This window comes from Ictidomys tridecemlineatus, unplaced genomic scaffold (genome assembly GCF_052094955.1).
Source record: "Ictidomys tridecemlineatus isolate mIctTri1 unplaced genomic scaffold, mIctTri1.hap1 Scaffold_83, whole genome shotgun sequence".
NCBI classification, from domain to species: domain Eukaryota; kingdom Metazoa; phylum Chordata; class Mammalia; order Rodentia; family Sciuridae; genus Ictidomys; species Ictidomys tridecemlineatus.
In genome coordinates, this window is record NW_027526085.1 from 399,846 (window position 1) to 417,610 (window position 17,765).

Genomic DNA, 17,765 nt, shown 5'->3' on the forward strand with positions numbered 1-17,765 from the left:
GCATTGTACCTATATTTTTCTAGTACATATTACCATGATATTGTTCCCTATTGCCTGGAGTTCATCTCAAAAATCCCACTATGCCACATCTCATCCACATTTTTTCATTTGATTCCTCTATCACTCCAGCAAGTTTTCTCCTCTATGCTGGGTCCATTATTTGTTCTTGTATTCTGTCTCCCCATGCATAACTTTGCCATTAGCTTCACATCCTACAATGAAGATTATTCATTCATTCTTGCTATCTCCATAATGAGTACAGTGTGTGGCACATATGGATTCAAATAACATTTTTCCATAATGGAAGTCCTATGATAAAGGTGTTTAGTTAGATTTTCATAACTGAAAAAATCCTGAAATAGGTTCGCTGGCTGGCTCGGAGGCGCTCTGAGGTGTGCGGGGCATCGAGCCCTCTGGCCGGTAAGGCTGCGGCAACGGCGAGGTCCCAGGCCGGGCGGGCAGGCGTGGTGATGAGCATGGGCAGCCGCCGCCAATCCAAGGTAGAGGCGGCGGGCTGGAAGGAGAAGTGCTCTTTCAGCAAGCGGCTGTTCCAGAGCCGCCACGCAGGCCGCGGGGGCACGGGGGTCCGGGCCGGTTGCCTTCTTCAGCGCCTTCCACGGGCAGCTTCTTGAGCCGCGTCCCCAAGAAGCTGTCCAGGCTCTCGCACCTTAGCTCTGAGGGAGCGGCCCAAACCGTGGCGGCCTCTGCAGCTGCTTCCCGCCCGCTCCTCATGCCTCGCCCGCGCTGTCGCCCGCCTTGCCCGTACTGCCCACCTGAGCGGCCAAGCTGGTGAGTGGCGGGGCTCCAAAACCACGGCAACACGTGCTTCATGAATGCCGTGATGCAGTATCTCAGCAACACCGAGCTCTTCGCCCAGTACCTGGCACTGGACCAGTACCTGGCAGGGTGGCTGGAGCCCTCGCCTGACCCCAGCAGCCCTTGGGATGCAGCGCAAAGGGGACAGATCGAGAGGAACGACTGGCCCCAGATGATGCCTGGCATTGCCCACATTGCAAGCAGCTGCAGCAGGGGAGCATCACACTGAGCCTGTGGACTCTGCCTGTTGTGCTCATCATTACACCTCAAGAGGTTTCAACAGGAAGGAGACAGGCCTGTGAAACTTCAGCACATAGTCAAGTTCCTCTTGACTGGCCTGGACATGACTCCTCATGTGGTCAATAGAAGCCAGAGCAGCTGGAGTTTGCCATCCCATTGGTCCCTGTGGAGGTGGCCCTATGGACTCAGGAGGGACCCTGAGGACTATATCTATGACCTATATGCTGTGTGCAATCACCATGGCACCATGCAAGGGGGGCACTTCACAGCATACTATAAGAACTCTGTGGATGGCCTCTTGTATTGCTTTAATGACAGTGATGTGCAGCAGCTGTTGGAGGATGAGGTGTGCATCCAGACAGCCTATATCCTCTTCTACCAAAGGCAGACAGCCATCCCATCATTGTCAGCTAACAGTTCAGTAGCTGGCTCCACAAGTTCTTCCCTGTGCGAGCACTGGGTGAGCGGGCTTCTGGGGAGCAAGTAAGCCAGTGTGACTTCAGCGGCCTCCTCCAAATGCACCTCCCTGGCCTCAATCTCTGAGTCTACATAGAGATGACAGGGAAAGGAGTGAAGATGGTGGTGGCTTTTCATCTCAGCCATTTGTGAGGAGTGTCCAGCGCCAGAGCTTGTCCTCCAGATCATCTGTGACCAGCTCCTTGGTTGTTAATGAAAATTGCAGGAGATTTTCTTGGTCCCTGTCTGCAAAGCTGCAGATGTGCTCCAATTCTCCTTCCCCTTCTCAGGGGACTCTGACTCACAGGTCTGCCTCCACCTTAGAGAAGATTGGGGAGGCAGGGGATGATAAGGTTTCTCTTCATCTCTTTCTTTGGAAGCTTTAAGAACCTTTCCAGCAGTTATCAGGAAGCAAGTGATAATCACAGAGAACACAAGGCTGTGAGCCAAGCCCCCCTAGCTGTCATGGAGGGGCTTGTGTTCAGAGAAGAGTCAGATACCTGCAAATTGAACTCCAGTGTTGTAGATATACAGAGCAAAAACTTAGCACAAGGGCATCACTTACATTCTGTCTCCAATGCATTTGATAACAATAACCAGATTGCTTAAGTGGATCAGAGTGATTCCATGGACAGCTCTCCTGTCAAAGAAGTGAAATCCCTAGGCCACCCAGGCTCGCTCACAAAGAAACCAGAGAGTACACCAAGAGATCCCCCAGCTCCAAAGGCACTCTGAACCAGATAAAAGCATGTAGAAAGGGAGAACAGCCTTGGCAAGCCAAGAATCATCTCTTTCAAATACATCCCCTTCTTCTCCTTTTCCTGTAAAAGTTTCTCTAAAGCTTTATTGCTCTTGAAGCAAAGCAGATTCTTCCAGGGCCAGTGGAAAGCATTCATTCCCTGCTCCTGCCCAGCTAAAAAAGGAGTCATTCCCCAAGTCCCATAATTCCACATCATCTCCCTAACCACAGAAGCAGAAATCAGCTTCTGCCCTCGATTACATTGCTTTCTCTACATCTGCCAAAAAAATAAAAATAAAAATAAAAAAGCCTCCGGCTCTGCTATTAGGGGCCCCTTCCCTCCTGGGAAGAACAGTACTTCAGATGGGACCTTGAGTAGGGAGGGCTCCAGAATAAGCCTGGGATATGACAGAGCCAGTGTCACCTCCATCTTCAAACCCAGATCCCCTTGGGTGAGACAGACCAGAGCGAGGGAGGCAAGGGTGTCAGCAAGCATGGGTGGAAATCCTCCATAGCCATCCTGTACTCCCCCAGCACGAGCATGTGGTCTGGTCTGAAGAGGGACAGCAAGTCTGAGGATAAAGGGCTGTCCTTCTTCAAGTCAGCCTTGAAGCAGAAAGAAACTAGGTGGTCGACGGACCTCGGCAAGACAACCTTGCTGTCTAAAAAGACAGGTGGGAGCTCTGTCAAGTCGGAGAGTAAGAGTGCCATGGATGACAAGGCCAAGAAAGGCCACCAGCCTCCAGGCCCCCAGCAACCAAATGCAAAGGCAGTTGGAAAGGAGCAGCTTGTCTCCAAGGACCCTGCCTTCACTAAACATTCCCTGTTCTGTTCTCACAAGTCCAAGTCTTCCCAGATGAATTACAGACCTCCCTCATCTCCCAGCGGCAAGCAGCCTGATGAGAGAGACTCCAAAAAGTTACTTCTAGCATGCAGACCTCTGCACAACCTTCACAGAAACCTCAGGGACGTTCCCACAGCCTAAGTGTTCTGTCTGTAAAGATGTTTATTTATTTAGCACCCCTCCTTTCCCACCAAAGCCCTCTATGCTTTTGTTTTGTTATTTTTGGGGCATCATGTGCCCGATTGTGTGTGCCTGCATGTGTGCATTCATGAGTGAGTGTGTGTTTGTATGCAACAAGAAGTCAGTTGTAAATTGTTAAAAGTGTCATCTTATTCTGTAATTGAACCAAATAACAGCTATAGGCAAACCATTGATACCAGGCTAACTGGAGTAATTATAGACAATATCCAGACATCCTTTTTAGCAATTGTATATATTTCTTTCTAGAGAACTCTAATGATTTCCATTGGACACTAGGGTCTTGAAACCTGTGAACCAGTTAAGCTATCATTAGAGTATGGAAGTGTGAATTATTTGACTTGGGTTTCATCTGAGCAGGATTTGTCCACACTGTGGATTGTTGAGTGGCACCAGGAGCTCTAAAAAACTATGAAAATAACATATGAAACAAACCAAGGGAAAAACTATTGCTTTTGACAATTGCACTCCATTTACCAGTCTTTGTAAAGGGAAATATTTTAACACTAATGTTTCTCAGGTATCTACATTCAGCTTGTCCAGGATGGATGTGCATCAGTAAATGGATTAAAGAGAAAAAATCCTGAAATAAATCAATTTAGAGAAGAAAAGTTTCAATATTGTTATGGTTTGAAAGTTGTCAGGCCATGGTCAGTTGGCGCTGTGGCTTTTGGGTCTATGATGAAGCACAGAACATCATGATATGGAAGACATGAGGAAGCAAAGCTGTTCACCTCATGGTAGCTGGGGAAGCAGAGAGAGAAAGAGGAGCAGTCAGGCTCCTAATATTTCCTTTAAGGGCATGCTCCAAATAACCTGACTTTCTCCCACTAGGCCCCACCTCCTAAAGGTTCCACCATATCCCAATAGCACCACAGGCTGGAGACCTGTGGACATTCAAGATCCAAAATATAGCAAAGGGTATTTTGTGCTTAAATATCTGCTAATGCTAGAGATGGAAATCATGGAGAAGAGTAACTGGTACCCTAGGTCTATAACACAAAACTTTGTACATAACTATGCCCAATGTTATGTCTGGAATTAAGTTAATATCATTGCTTATAAGAATTGCTACAATTTACCTGTTAATATAGTCATGTTTCACATTACAACATTTTAGTCAACACATCATACAACTGTGGTCCCATAATATTTTTAATTTTTCTAATTTTGTACATAAAGTAATGGTTTTTTAATACTGAAAAATTCCTGTGGCTTAATGATGTCATGGCTATTGTAACTTTGTAGCACAATATACTACCCAAATGTTTGTGGTGGTATTGCTGTAAATAACACTGCAAAATCTATATAAAATTATAGCACAAATATAGTATGTACGATACGTATTACTTGATAATTTAAAAATGTCCATAAATGATTTATACATTTACTATATTTTGTATGTTATATTAGAGAGTACTCCTTTATTTAGAAAAATGTTTACTGTACTACAGAATACCATGTTACAATAGCAGCAATTTCATACATCTTGTATTTACCACATCTCTTGATTTCATGAAGAGGCCACATTGAATGTTTGACTCATATCCTTTAGGTTTGTATTATGTTCATTCTGTGATTTTCAAACACTATCTGAATTGTCTTCCAAGATTCGACTCTGCAATATCATTAGATATCACTGATATCTAATTTCTAATGTCTCCTCTCTGCGTTTTTATTTTTAAATTGTTTTTCCTTTTTAAATTTTTTCTCAGTTGATAGATCTTTATTTTATTCATTTATACATGGTGTTGAGAATCAAATCCAGTGCCTCACACATGTCAGGCAAGGGTGCTATCGCTGAGCCACAGTCCCAGTCCATCTCTGCCTTTTTTATAAATAACATTTTTCTTCCCCTCTCCCATGATTATTCATCATATTTTTTCTGTTTGACATTCAAAGCTGTATCTTTGCTCAAGCATATTCAAGAGTATGGAATTCTGTCAGAAGGACACATCCCAAGGCATTGCCATTCATTACAAGTTGAATGAAAGTCACCTTTGTGCTTGAACTTTGAGCACCTGCATCTAAATCACTGAATTAATTTTCCTTTACTGGAATCAGGTGTCAGCTCATGAACTTGCTCTTTTATCTTTACCTTTTTTATTTCTTTAAGGAAATTCATATAACCCTTTTCAATTACATACTATAATTTCTCAGTTCCATCCTAGTCGGTTTCCTTATATTCTTTATAGCTGTCACCTCTGAACCTCTTTATGGATTATAATACCCAAGCACTGTCTTTTAATTATAAGTGTTCATAAGAAGCATGGGGGAGAATTCAATAATATGTGCAAAGAAACAATATTCTGACTCAGCCATTTTGGAAAATTTCATCTTTACAAATGTGACAGAGGCTTCTGAGGCTAGTCTCTGGAGTCAGACACTTTCAATTCACCTCACTCAGACACTTTCAATTCACCAGACTTCTGAGAAGACTTGACCTCTACTCTTTATTTCTTACCCACTGTACACAAAATGTACTCTTTTGTTTTTTGTGTTTATTATTTAATTTCCAATTTTTTTCATATTACTCTCAATTCTCTCTCAAGTTAGAAATATCTTTCTCCAAATGTCTAAATTTTGATCTTTTGCCTGAGAATTATTTCTTTGATTTGAAGGCAAATCACTGACATTTATAAAGTGACTTGGTTAAAAATTTTATGTATTTTCCATGTCATACCAGTCTATAAACAGATTGGTTATATTGTGGCTTACCTTTATAGCTTCTAAGAATGAATTTGAGATAAGGTCTGAGATAATGGCAGGATCAGAAAAGACAAACATTTTTATGTATATGTCACAAATTTCAAATTATCTTGGATATAAATTCTCTAGTTACTCCTGGCCCATTTCTCTTCGTTAAACTATATTCAGAACCATATATCAGTATATGCAAATAAGGGCTCCTTGTTCCTGATAATTTTACAGGCTAATTGTAAATACTTGTTCTCATAGAGTACATTGTCCCAATTTATGCATCTGCAATTGAAAATCCTGTGTGTGGGGGTGTTTGTGTGTGTATAAACATACAAAATGTACCCTTTTGTTTGTTATGTTCATTTTTTAACTTCCAACTTTTTTCATTTTGCTCTCAATCCTGTCTAAATTTGAAAATATCTTTCTCCAAATTTCTTAATTTTGATCCTTTGTTTTATATATGCCCTTTTCCATGCCAGTGATTGCATATAATTCTGTTTGTGAAGGAAAAATTTTTATGATCCTCCCCTCTGAATTATATCAGATTGAGTGTCCTCTATCCAAAATGCTTGAGACCAAATATTTTAGATTTTTGAATTTTTTAAAATTTTGATACATTTGTATAAATATAACTATATCTTGAGGATAACACTCAAATCTAAACATAAAACCATTTATATTTCATACATACTTTATGCCTTTATGCACATAGTCTGAAGGTTATTGTATATAATAGTTTAAGTTCAACAGTGTTTTAAATATGAGCCATTGCATAGACCAGATGTGGAATTTTCCTCTCAAAGCTCATGTCAGTGATCAAACAGTTTTGGATTTTAAAACAATTCAAGATTTTCAGATTAGGGATACTCAGCATATCATAAGGAAAGTAAGTGATATCTCTTTAATTTATGGGGAGTAGGACTGAAAGTGCAATTGTGTTCTGATTTAAGATGTTTGGTCAAATATCATCCCACACAGATCTCAATTTTGCTTTTTTATTCTTTTATAGAAGCTAATAGAATCTCTGCATGTTATGGGGCTGATGTCAGCATGTACCTATTTATTGCATATTCCAATGGCTCTTGTGACCCATTTTGAGACAATCTTGCCCAAATTTTGCCCTTTTCCATGAGAGTGATTGTGAAGGAAACATTTTTATGATCCTCCCCTCTGAACTATAAACCTTGTTTCTGAATTCATTTTATTAATACCTGACAAGCCTTAATGACTCCCTGAACATAGCTGAAAAGAAATTTGAGAGGCAGATGTGTCAGGAAGTGGACTAGACTATTGTACATTTATTTGAACATTTGATTTTTGCAGACATATAACTCTATATCTCTAAGTGCTTTTTTTAAAAAAAATAAGTAACATTTAGCCCTAAATTTGCATTACTCCAAATAATAACTATATTTCTGAGAGACTACATTGAGTAATGCATTTCACTTTCATAGATAAATGTGTATGTCTATGCATGTGTGTGCTTCTTTGCAGTTGCAAATGCATCCAATCAATTTAGTCTTGCTTGAATAACTGAATAGCACGGCTGCTAAAATTTTTTATATGTGAAACTCTTAGGTTAAAGTTAGGTAATCGGTTTCAAAATAGAATACATTTTATATAGAGATTTTGATTAAATTGAAGAATATCAAGTGATCTTCATTCAAGATCAAGGAAGCTGCAGGGTTATCATAACGAATAATTTGGGATTCTAGAGGATTGTGTTTTACATAGATTGCTCATCTGTATTCTGACTCCATCAACCCAAACCCCCTGGACATATCTACTTTTCAGGGAAATTGGAATGATTTATGAATAGTTATCAATGTTGCTATTGCCAAATCACCTAAGTGATTCTCACCCTAGTTCCAATGATATGGAGTGAATTATTACTTCCCACCCAAAAGTATGTTTAGGTTCTATCTAAAGTACCTGATTCAGAAACAGGATCTTTGCAGTCATAATTAGCTAAGCTGAGGTAATCTTGGAATAGAATTGCCCCTTGATCTAATATACCCAGGAGTCCTTATAAGAAGAGTACAAGAGACAGACAGTCACATAAACCAAGAGAAAAGCCATGTGAGGAGAAAGGCAGAGACTTAAGTAATGTACTGTCAAAGATTGCTGAAAGTATCAGAAACTAGGAGGAGATAAGGAAGAATTCCCCTTAGGCTTCATAGATACATGGCTTTGCCCAAACCTTGATTTCTGATTCATGGCCTCTGAAACTGTGAGACAATATTATTGTTTGTTATTTAAACCACCAGATTTTTAGAATTTTGCTATGGCAATGACAGGAATCAAATATAACTCCTGATTCAAGAAGTAAGGCAAAGATAACTGTCTTTTAAAAGTTCTATGCCCTCTAGTGATTCTGCAATGAGCAAACTTTGGGATCAAGAGAGAGATGATCTCTGGGATTCTAAGATCTCCGGTATGATGATGGGAGAATAAATATGTGTTTCATGCACGAGGTTTATATCTATTTCATTTAAGAAAACTAACTCATCAAGACAGTGGTAGAAGAGAAATCTTCTAATTATGATAATGAAGCCCTCAATGAGGCTATTCTGTAGTTGCTACCCTAGAAGTACAAGGCACTTGAAGGTCAATCCAATTTCATCTTTACAAACACATTAGCTTAAGGTTATTTGCTCTTGGACATATGATGCTTATTCAGATTTTAGTAAGTAAGTGTTAGGGTGCTGTTCATGATACATTTGCCTCTTAATGGACAATATATCTTCTATGTGTGAACATTTAGTTGTTTTGCAATTGTTTCTGACGATTGATATTAAACTATCATTTCTTGGTCTGTGGTACCAAATGCAAACTTATCTTTCATATTGCTGACTTTAGATGTGCCTCTCTCCCTCCTGGGTCTGCCCTTAAGACACAGTAGTGTCTTACACAGCCTAGGGACAGCGTGAGAGATTCACACCATGCCCAGAGCTGACATAATGCCCTGAGTGATGGTGGCTGTCTCCTTAAACACTAGCAGGACCTCCGTGTATAGCAGCAGCAAACAATGACTCCCAACTCCACAGTACATCTTGTTCATCATCATTCATGTAAGCTGTTCTTCTACACTTGCTCTTTATTATAGGTGTTCACTGTGGACTCCCAAAGGGGATCCTGAAGGAAATTCAATTCTATGAGGAGTGTTTATTTTTCCTCCAGGGAAAGAAAAGAAAAAAACTAGCAATTTTCTCCCATATAGTATATTATTGAACAAAACAAGGTTAAAAGTTACTCAAAAGCGATCAGGCACTTATGAAAGAGAAAAGGAAACTATCTATCACAGCCCTATGTATGGAAGTGGCTTGCAACATACTCATTGGGAGATATCTGATTTTTGTATTCATAATGAACACACACACACAGACACACACACAGACACACAAATATATGTACACACATTTGTGTTTGGGCTATTGTAAACAGTCTTTCATGATAATTTTTTTCTAGCCTAACAGGGATTCTCAGATGGGAGTTCACTATCAAGTTTATTTAATAATAGTCTTTCACTTTCTGGTCTCACAAATGCAAAAGCTTGCTTATTTTTATTTTTTCTCTTTTTTCCCATTTCAACTTTATTTAGGATTGAGGATAATGTGAATACCAAAGTACACAAGAGAAAAAGAGACAAGTGTGAAAACTGGTAGAATGTATGTTAGACTTCTCTTTCAATCTAGTCTAATCTCTGGGGCTGATCTAACTCTCTGATGTGGAATTCTGTCCTATGAGATTATACTGACTTATTTTTAGATTATTGTAGCAAGTTATCTTCTATCTTTTATTTTGGAATTGACAACATTTGTGTATGGGAGGTATACACAATGATATTTAAATAACCAATTTATGAATACATGACCTGCAGTGTATTGTGAGGTATTCAAAATCAGAGACCATGTCTAAACCTCCATGTGTCCATCATTTCATTAGCTTGGTACCTGGAACATAGTAGAAATCTAATATCTTCTTTTACTTGAATTGTTTCTAGCTTCTAACAGTAGGGTGGAAAAGCAGCAAACAAAATACTGTACCATATATTACAAATAATTGGAAATAAGGTTTTGGATGGGGGTCAACTCATGCACTATGCTAGTTTGTAGGACAGGTAGATTTTAGAAACAATGCTATCTATGGTGCCAGAGTTGTGGCTCAGTAGTACAACGCTTGCCTAGCATGCGTGAGTCACTGGGTTAGATCCCAGGCACAACATAAAAATAAACAAATGAAATAAACATATTGTGTTCATCTACAACTTAAACAATATATATTCTTTAAGAATATATATTCTTTTATATATATATAAAATCAATGTTTAAGTTCTGGACAGCTGAGACAAAAAGAAAGAAAGCCTCTAAATGATTCTAAGAAGCACATAATTAATTGAGAAATTATAAAGCCAGAGGTAATATACTCACTGAAGCCTGAGTGTATCAGTGGTCTGGAATCAAAGTTCAGTAGGTAAGGTCCAGACATACTCTGTTTGATTTCAAAGATTAGTTTAGGTACAACCAAATGATTTTTCTTTTCTAAGACAAGAAAAATAAAAACCTAAGAATAATCTATGTAATCTAGGGTGATGTGAAAGAGAAAAATTTTTAAGTTAATAAAAGCAAAATAAAGCACAGTATGCTTGGATATGTTGGGATTTTTGTTTTCTCTTTTTATTCTTTTTTTTTTCATTTTTTAAACACACATCAAAAATTTCTTTGAAATTGTTTTAAATAAACTTTTAATTCCAGGTTTTATATATTTAAGAAATGACTAATCTTCAACCAGTTTATAGAGAAACAAAAGCTAAGTATCATACTTAATAATTGGGCTAGAAGATGATATGACAGCAAAATTCACTTGGTAAATTGTATATATGCCTGACTTTAAGAGAACCTGTATACATAAATTGAATTCAAACAGTTCTTACACAGTGTGAGGATTTCTGCTTTAAGAAAAGTAATAGACAAAATTTAAAACAACTGTTCCTTCATCAATAGTATGGCTGCTCACCTTCATGAAATCTCTTCAGACTCAAGGGGCACTTATTGCAATCCACAAAATGGTTACACATCAGTGTGAAAATCACCAGCCTGGTCTCTTAAATATGAAAGCTCAAATCTTTATCAAATGGTAAGCAGTTCTCAAGATGTGGGAATTAGCCACGTGACATATTTTAGAACATGCAAAGGTTGGAAGGATTCAGCATTCATTTGTCTATGTACTTGAAATGCTCTGTAGAATCATTAGTTAATCACAGAATATCTGTTTACAACAGCAAAAGGCTATTGGAAACAACATTAAGATGAATAGTGGTAATTTTTGCTAGTGTTTTATCATGGTATAATTTTTATACAGTAAAATGTCAAATCTCAAATACCACAATGACTTTTCTCCATCTGTATTCTTCCATAGAACTGTTCCCATGGAACTCTATTTAGAAACAGAACATTTTCACCCCCTTAGAAATAACTTTTATCTTACGCAGAACTGAAACTATTAAATGAAGTAGTAGGACAGGTCCAAAATTGGAAAGAAAGCCAATGGGAAAACATAATTCAGCTTACAAATATTTGATTCCCACACAATTTCCACATCCTTCTAATTGCAGAATGATGCTTTCTCACATAGCTCAAAAGTACTTAACCACCATACTCACTATTATTTCATAAACTTTGCCTCAGGGATGTCTCCTTTGTTTCAAAGGAATGTTATTTGATGAAAGAACAGTTGTCCATTTTTGCTCAAAATGCCTGAATTTCTTCATCTGTTTGCTTCACTTCACATTCTTTTGGTGCAGATAATTGTAGTTGAGAGTATACTAGTGACACCAAGTGCTTAAGCACTAAAAATATCCTCATTTATGAGAACATTTATTTTCTCATGGTTGGCTACTGTTAATCAAGTACTTGTTTATGTGTGTAAAGTGACAATGATAATATAAGTGCTATTTCATGTTGTTAAAGACTAAATGAATAACCTTCCAACATAACCTTTTAACATAATTAGAGCAAACAGATTTGACATTCACATTGTGCATTAAGAGAAAGAGCAGACAATGAGAGGATCACAGAATGAGAAGAAATATGATATTTTTAAAAAATATTTATTTTTAGGTGTAGTTGGACACAAGACCTTTATTTTATTTATTTATTTTATGTGGTGCTGAAGATCCAGCCCAGGGCCCTGCATGTGCTAGATGAGCACTCTACCACTGAGCCACAACGCCAGCCTGAGAAAGCATATGTTTGAATTGCATTTTTATTATTCATAAGCAATGTGAATGGCAAAAATTTGTTGCATTCTGCTGTATTCTAGTCATTAAAAACTAGTAGGTGACATGGGGGACAGTGGTAGTACCTCTGACCATAACGCAAACAGTCACAATCTTCATTTTTATTAATGAGTAGGTTATAACAATTTTCATGTCTTATGCCAGACTCTGAAATATAGTAGAACCCAAAAGGCAAAAAACAAGGAGAATACTGTCAGGCTTGCCACTTAAATTAATTATACAAGTCATAACACCTTTTGCCTTACCCAGTACAGGAAGGAAAAATCTCAGTGATCAGCATAGAGCATAACCTTCATAGAATAATGGAAATATCTTGGTTTGTTGGCACCTCTCTACACCCAATCAAAATATCTTCCTTTCATTTCTATTATTCCTCTTAATCTTAAGAGATTCTACTTAATCTATCTAAACCTTGGTCTATATGTATAAACTACCACACCCAGGAAGAATAGGTCATTAATCACTGGCTAATGGCAATGCACCCAAAAGTGATTCTGGTAAAGGGAAGGATAATATTGAAGCAAGGAGAAGAAATGCAAAGTTAAAATAAACAAAAGATTATATTACCTGACTTTGTCAAAGATAGGTCATGAAATCATGTAGTCACATTCACTGTTAGAATTAGCATCATTAGCAGATATTATTAAACATTGAGTATGTCCAGGATACTGAGATGGTTATAAAACATTACAAATAAACTTGATTCCCTTTATTGGCAACTTCCACATCCCCAGGTTCAACCAACAACGTATTGAAAATATTTTTTAAAACAACATGCTTATTTTCTTTTGGTCATTAGTCTCTAAATAATATAATTATTTATGTAAGATTTACATTGTCTTAGATAATGTAAGTAATCTAGTGCTATATCAAAGTGTACAAGAGTATGTGTGTAACTTATTATAAATACTGGGGCATTTTCTATATGGTATTTGAGTATCTGTTAATTTTGTTGCCTACAGGGGATACTAGAACCAATCCCTCTTGAATACTGAGGGAGAGTTGTGTGTGTGTGTGTGTGTTTATGTGTGTGTGAGAGAGAGAGAGAGAGAGAAGAAAGAGAGAGATAGATAGATAGATAGAGAGAGAGAGTTATGACAATATATCAAAACTGAAAAGCACATATAGTATATATGCAATACAAATACCATTTTTTTTGTACTAGGGATTGAACCCAGAAGCACGTAACCACTGAGCTTCATCCCCAGCCCTATTTATTATAACTATTTTTATTTTGAAACAGAGTCACTCTAAGTTGCTTAGGGTCTTGTTAAATTGCTGGGACTGGCTTTGAACTTGTGATCCTTCTGTGTTAGCTTTCCAAGCTGCTGATATTACAGTTGTGTACAACCGTGCCCAGTTAAAATGACATTTGTAAAGTAAAACTCAAGGCTTCCAATAAGGGTTAGTATCCAGGCTTATTATTTATTACCTTTATTGCCATTACTCTTATATTTGCCAGTTTTCAACCTCTCATTTTTCAATATGATTTCTAATACATAAAATTATACATGTATATTTACAGAGTATTGTATGATATTTCCACACTCTCATTCAGTCCACCTTCTCATTTCTAAACATTTAATTCAGAAAGACCTACTAGTGGTTGTCCTCTTCATGTGGCCTCCTGCTAGCCAGTTTCCAAAGCCTCCAGAGGCCACTAAGCTCCTGTCCACAGGGTTGGCTGGTTTGTCAGTTCAAGTCACCCAATTCAACTGACATCACTACAGCTTGCAAATTCCAAAATCACTGTTAGTACTTTAGACATGGTAGTGTTTACACTGGCCTACAGATCATACGACCATGTCCTTATTTATATACAACTTGCATCATGCCAAATCTGGCTTTTAAAAATACTTCTGAGATAGGTTTCACAGCAATCAGAAAATAAATATGAAAGCCGAGATATCTCTGTTTGTGAACTGTTTATTTCCAAAAGGAAACTAAGCACATAGGTAGCATAGCCAGCAAGATGTGTTTTCACATTTTACAGTGTTCATTTAGACAAATGATTTTCCCCCACTCCCATCACTCTTATCCATTGGGTGAAGCACTGAGCTGGGACTATATGTTATTTCTCAGAACGAGCTAAATTATTTTCAAAGTCTTATGTATTTTTCATGCATGGCGAAGTGCTTTTGTAGCTTTCACTTTTCTATACTCTACAGTTTTCCCCAAACTCCAGCAATTTCCAATAGGAAACACACAATGGATACTACACATGTACAAATGTACACACACACACACACAGACTTCTGTATGTTTTATAGGCATCAAGCAGATCCCACACCCCTAAGATTACAGTATGGCAACAAGTTAGAAAGAAGAGATGCCCCTCAGATAATGAGAAGGGCCAGAACTCATCCTGGGAGAAGTAATTTTCTGAGGAATTTTGTGTGGGTGCTGACAGGGCACACTGCCATGCCACACCAGAATCTTTGCCCTTGCCCTCATTTTCCATAGTGAGTCAGTCAACAAGTGTCCCTTGACAGTGCCACTGTATTGCCCTGGGATCAACATTTCATGCAGGAGGAAGGTCCACCCTCCCTTTCCTCCATGAGGAAATCGCTTTTCTCAACCTAAGGGCTCCAGGCAAACTCACAATGGTGACATTTGCTGAGCAGTGGCTTGAATAAAAGGCTCTCAGTAAGCAAGACGGTAATGTGAAGCACAGGCTAGCCCCAGGAATGCTCTTTGGGAAGGACCAGAGGCCTCCCCAGTGAATGAGAGAATAAAGAAAGCCACAGCAGGAGAGCTGGGCCCCAAAGGGTCCTGCAGCTCAACCCTGGCAGCACTATTTACCAAGACTAACTGAAATGAGGTAAACAAAATATTGCCTATAAGAGGTCTGTACAAAGGAAACAAGAATAAATCCTTCTTTTGGCTCTAAACTATTTTTTTAATGTCAGGTAATCTCCAATATTTTGTGTCTCCCTGCCCCCCTCCCATAAGCATAGAGAAAGACTTCTTTATTTATCACAGAATTACTTTTACAATGGTTTTACAGTAGCCCATAAATCTAAACGCTTAAAAAAACTGTCATTTTTCAACTACTGCTTAATCACAAGCAAGTCATTACCCCAGTCCTGGGTTCAGATCCCCTGGGGCGAGAGCTGCTAACCACTTAGTCTGGCTTGTTACTAATACTGAAACAATAGCCTTTAAGTTGAATGACATCCCTAGAAAGGTGAAGGCCAAATCCGGACACTCCTGTGTCCTGGACCCCAAACTTTTTGCTCCGTGGACAGTTTTAACTCTATCACTCCAAGACCAATTGCATGGATTCCTGTGGAAGACAGGACTGCGACATTGCACCAGAATCCTACACTGTACATCGCTGAAACTTAACACAAATTTATTTCCTCCAAACATTCCATCCTTTGAGTTATACAACTGATTTTCATTCGAACTCATCAAATTGGGAGTTCTTAAACAATACCTAAGTAATTGTCCAATTGTTCAGATTACACCTTTAATGATTTCCACTAGCAGAAAACCAGTGATCTTTGAATTTGATTTTGAAACTACGGATGCTGTTTCCTCTTTCACCCAGAACTTGCAGACCGTGCTCAAAGTCGGGTGTGGTTTCATGGCGGGGAGGAGGAAGAGGGAGGGGGAAGGGAGGGAGACAGACACTGTGAGAGACACTGAGAGATAGAGACAGAGAGACAGAGGAGATCAGAGGAACGGGGGAGGGAACTTTGCATGAAAAGACTCCTGGAGTGCATTTGTGATCTCAAGAGACTTGAGTTTGGCCGCTCTCCAGGTTTTGCAAAAGTTTCTTACTAACCAGAATTCCGCACACTGCAACAAAGTCAGGTTTGGCGAGTTCTTAAGAACTTAGGGGCGCTCTAGTCTCCCTACAGCTGGACCGCACACATCAAAGCGGCGGCCCAGATCTAAGTTGGTGAAACTTAGAACAAACATCGCGCGCGGGCCCAGGAGAGACTTTAGTCAATCTCCTCTAACGGTTTACCCTGAACCGCTAGGAGCCTTCAATCTCCGCGGTGCAGCAGGGAGCCGTGAGTCACGGCCAGTGACTCAGCGACCTCACCCCCTCCCCTGGGCTTTCCTTGGCCGTAGCCTCGAAGCTCTGGCCATCTTGAGCTGGCCTTTCAAGTCCCTGAACGGGATTCCCAGGATTCCCCAAGACTAGACAATGAAAAGTACCATGGGTGGAGTAGTCCCCTTTCGAAGCGGGTGGAGCGAGAAGCTGCGCGGGACTTGAGCTCCGCGTCCTGGGCTGCGTGCGTCTCCACCTCGCACTCCAATCTCCGCTTCTCTTTGTTTCTTTCTCCACGCCTTCCGATCGGTCCGATCCTTTCCTCCCCCTCTTCCTGCTCCTTTGCCTGGGGGTCTCCACACCCACCCACTCCCATCAGACCGCAGCCCAGCGGCCCCGCCCCTCCTACCAACTCGTCTCCTCCCACGCCCCCTTGGCTGGAAACCTGGGACCCCTTGGGTCCACTTTCGGGCGCTCCGCATACCCGCCAAGCCACCCCGCGCTTTTCAGCACCCAGTGGGAGAGCAGAGTTCCGGACATCATCCGGAAAGCCCCTGAGAGTCCCAGGCTAGCCCAAGAAGTAACGGGACTGTGCCCAGAAAAGGGCGGCCAGCCAAGGAAAAAAGCTCGAGGGAGCCCCCCCCCCAACCTTCCGCCCACCCTCCCGGTTTCTCGCCGGGTCCCCATTGGCTGGTGCGCTCCGCGGCTAGGATGGCAGGGTTATAAAAACAGCGCCCTTGGCGGGGTCCCGTCCTCTGCCACTCTTGCTCTGGGTCCCCATGCTAGAGACGCAACAGCGCTCCCACCGCCCACACCCACCGCGCTCTCGCTAACCTCTCCTCCCGGAGACAGTCCGCACCTCTGCAGCCGCCCAGATCACCGCTTCCCTCCTTGACCATGTCCTCCAGGACTGTGTCCTCATCCTCCTAAAGCAGGATTTTCGGCGGCCCAGGCACAGCGAGCCGGCCGAGCTTCAGTCAGAGCTACGTGACCACGTCCACCGCACCTATAGCCTGGGTAGCGCGCTGCGCCCCAGCACCAGCCGAAGCCTCTATGCCTCGTCCCCAGGCGGTGCCTATGTTTCGCGCTCCTTGGCCGTGCGCCTGTGGAGCAGCGTGCCCGGGGTGCGGCTGCTGCAGGACTCGGTGGACTTCTCACTGGCCGATGCCATCAACACCAAGTTCAAGAATACCCGCACCAACGAGAAAGTAGAGCTGCAGGAGCTAAATGACCGCTTTGCCGACTATATAGACAAGGTGCGTTTCCTGGAGCAGCAGAACAAGATCCTGCAGCTCAAGGGCCAGGGCAAGTCGCGTCTCTGGGACCTCTATGAGGAGGAGATTCGGGAGCTGCGACGGCAAGTGGACCAACTCACCAATGACAAGGCCCGCGTGGAAGTGGAGCGCGACAATCTGGCTGAGGACATCTTGCGCCTCCGAGAGAAGTAAGACGGTGCTCACGGCGCCCCACT

General features: G+C 40.8%; 1 pseudogene; it reads left to right on the plus strand.

Moving 5' to 3' along the window:
- The first annotated feature begins 841 nt into the window (after positions 1-841).
- On the plus strand, positions 842-17,742 carry LOC144374706 (ubiquitin carboxyl-terminal hydrolase 31-like; annotated as a pseudogene).
- Positions 17,743-17,765: the final 23 nt, after the last annotated feature.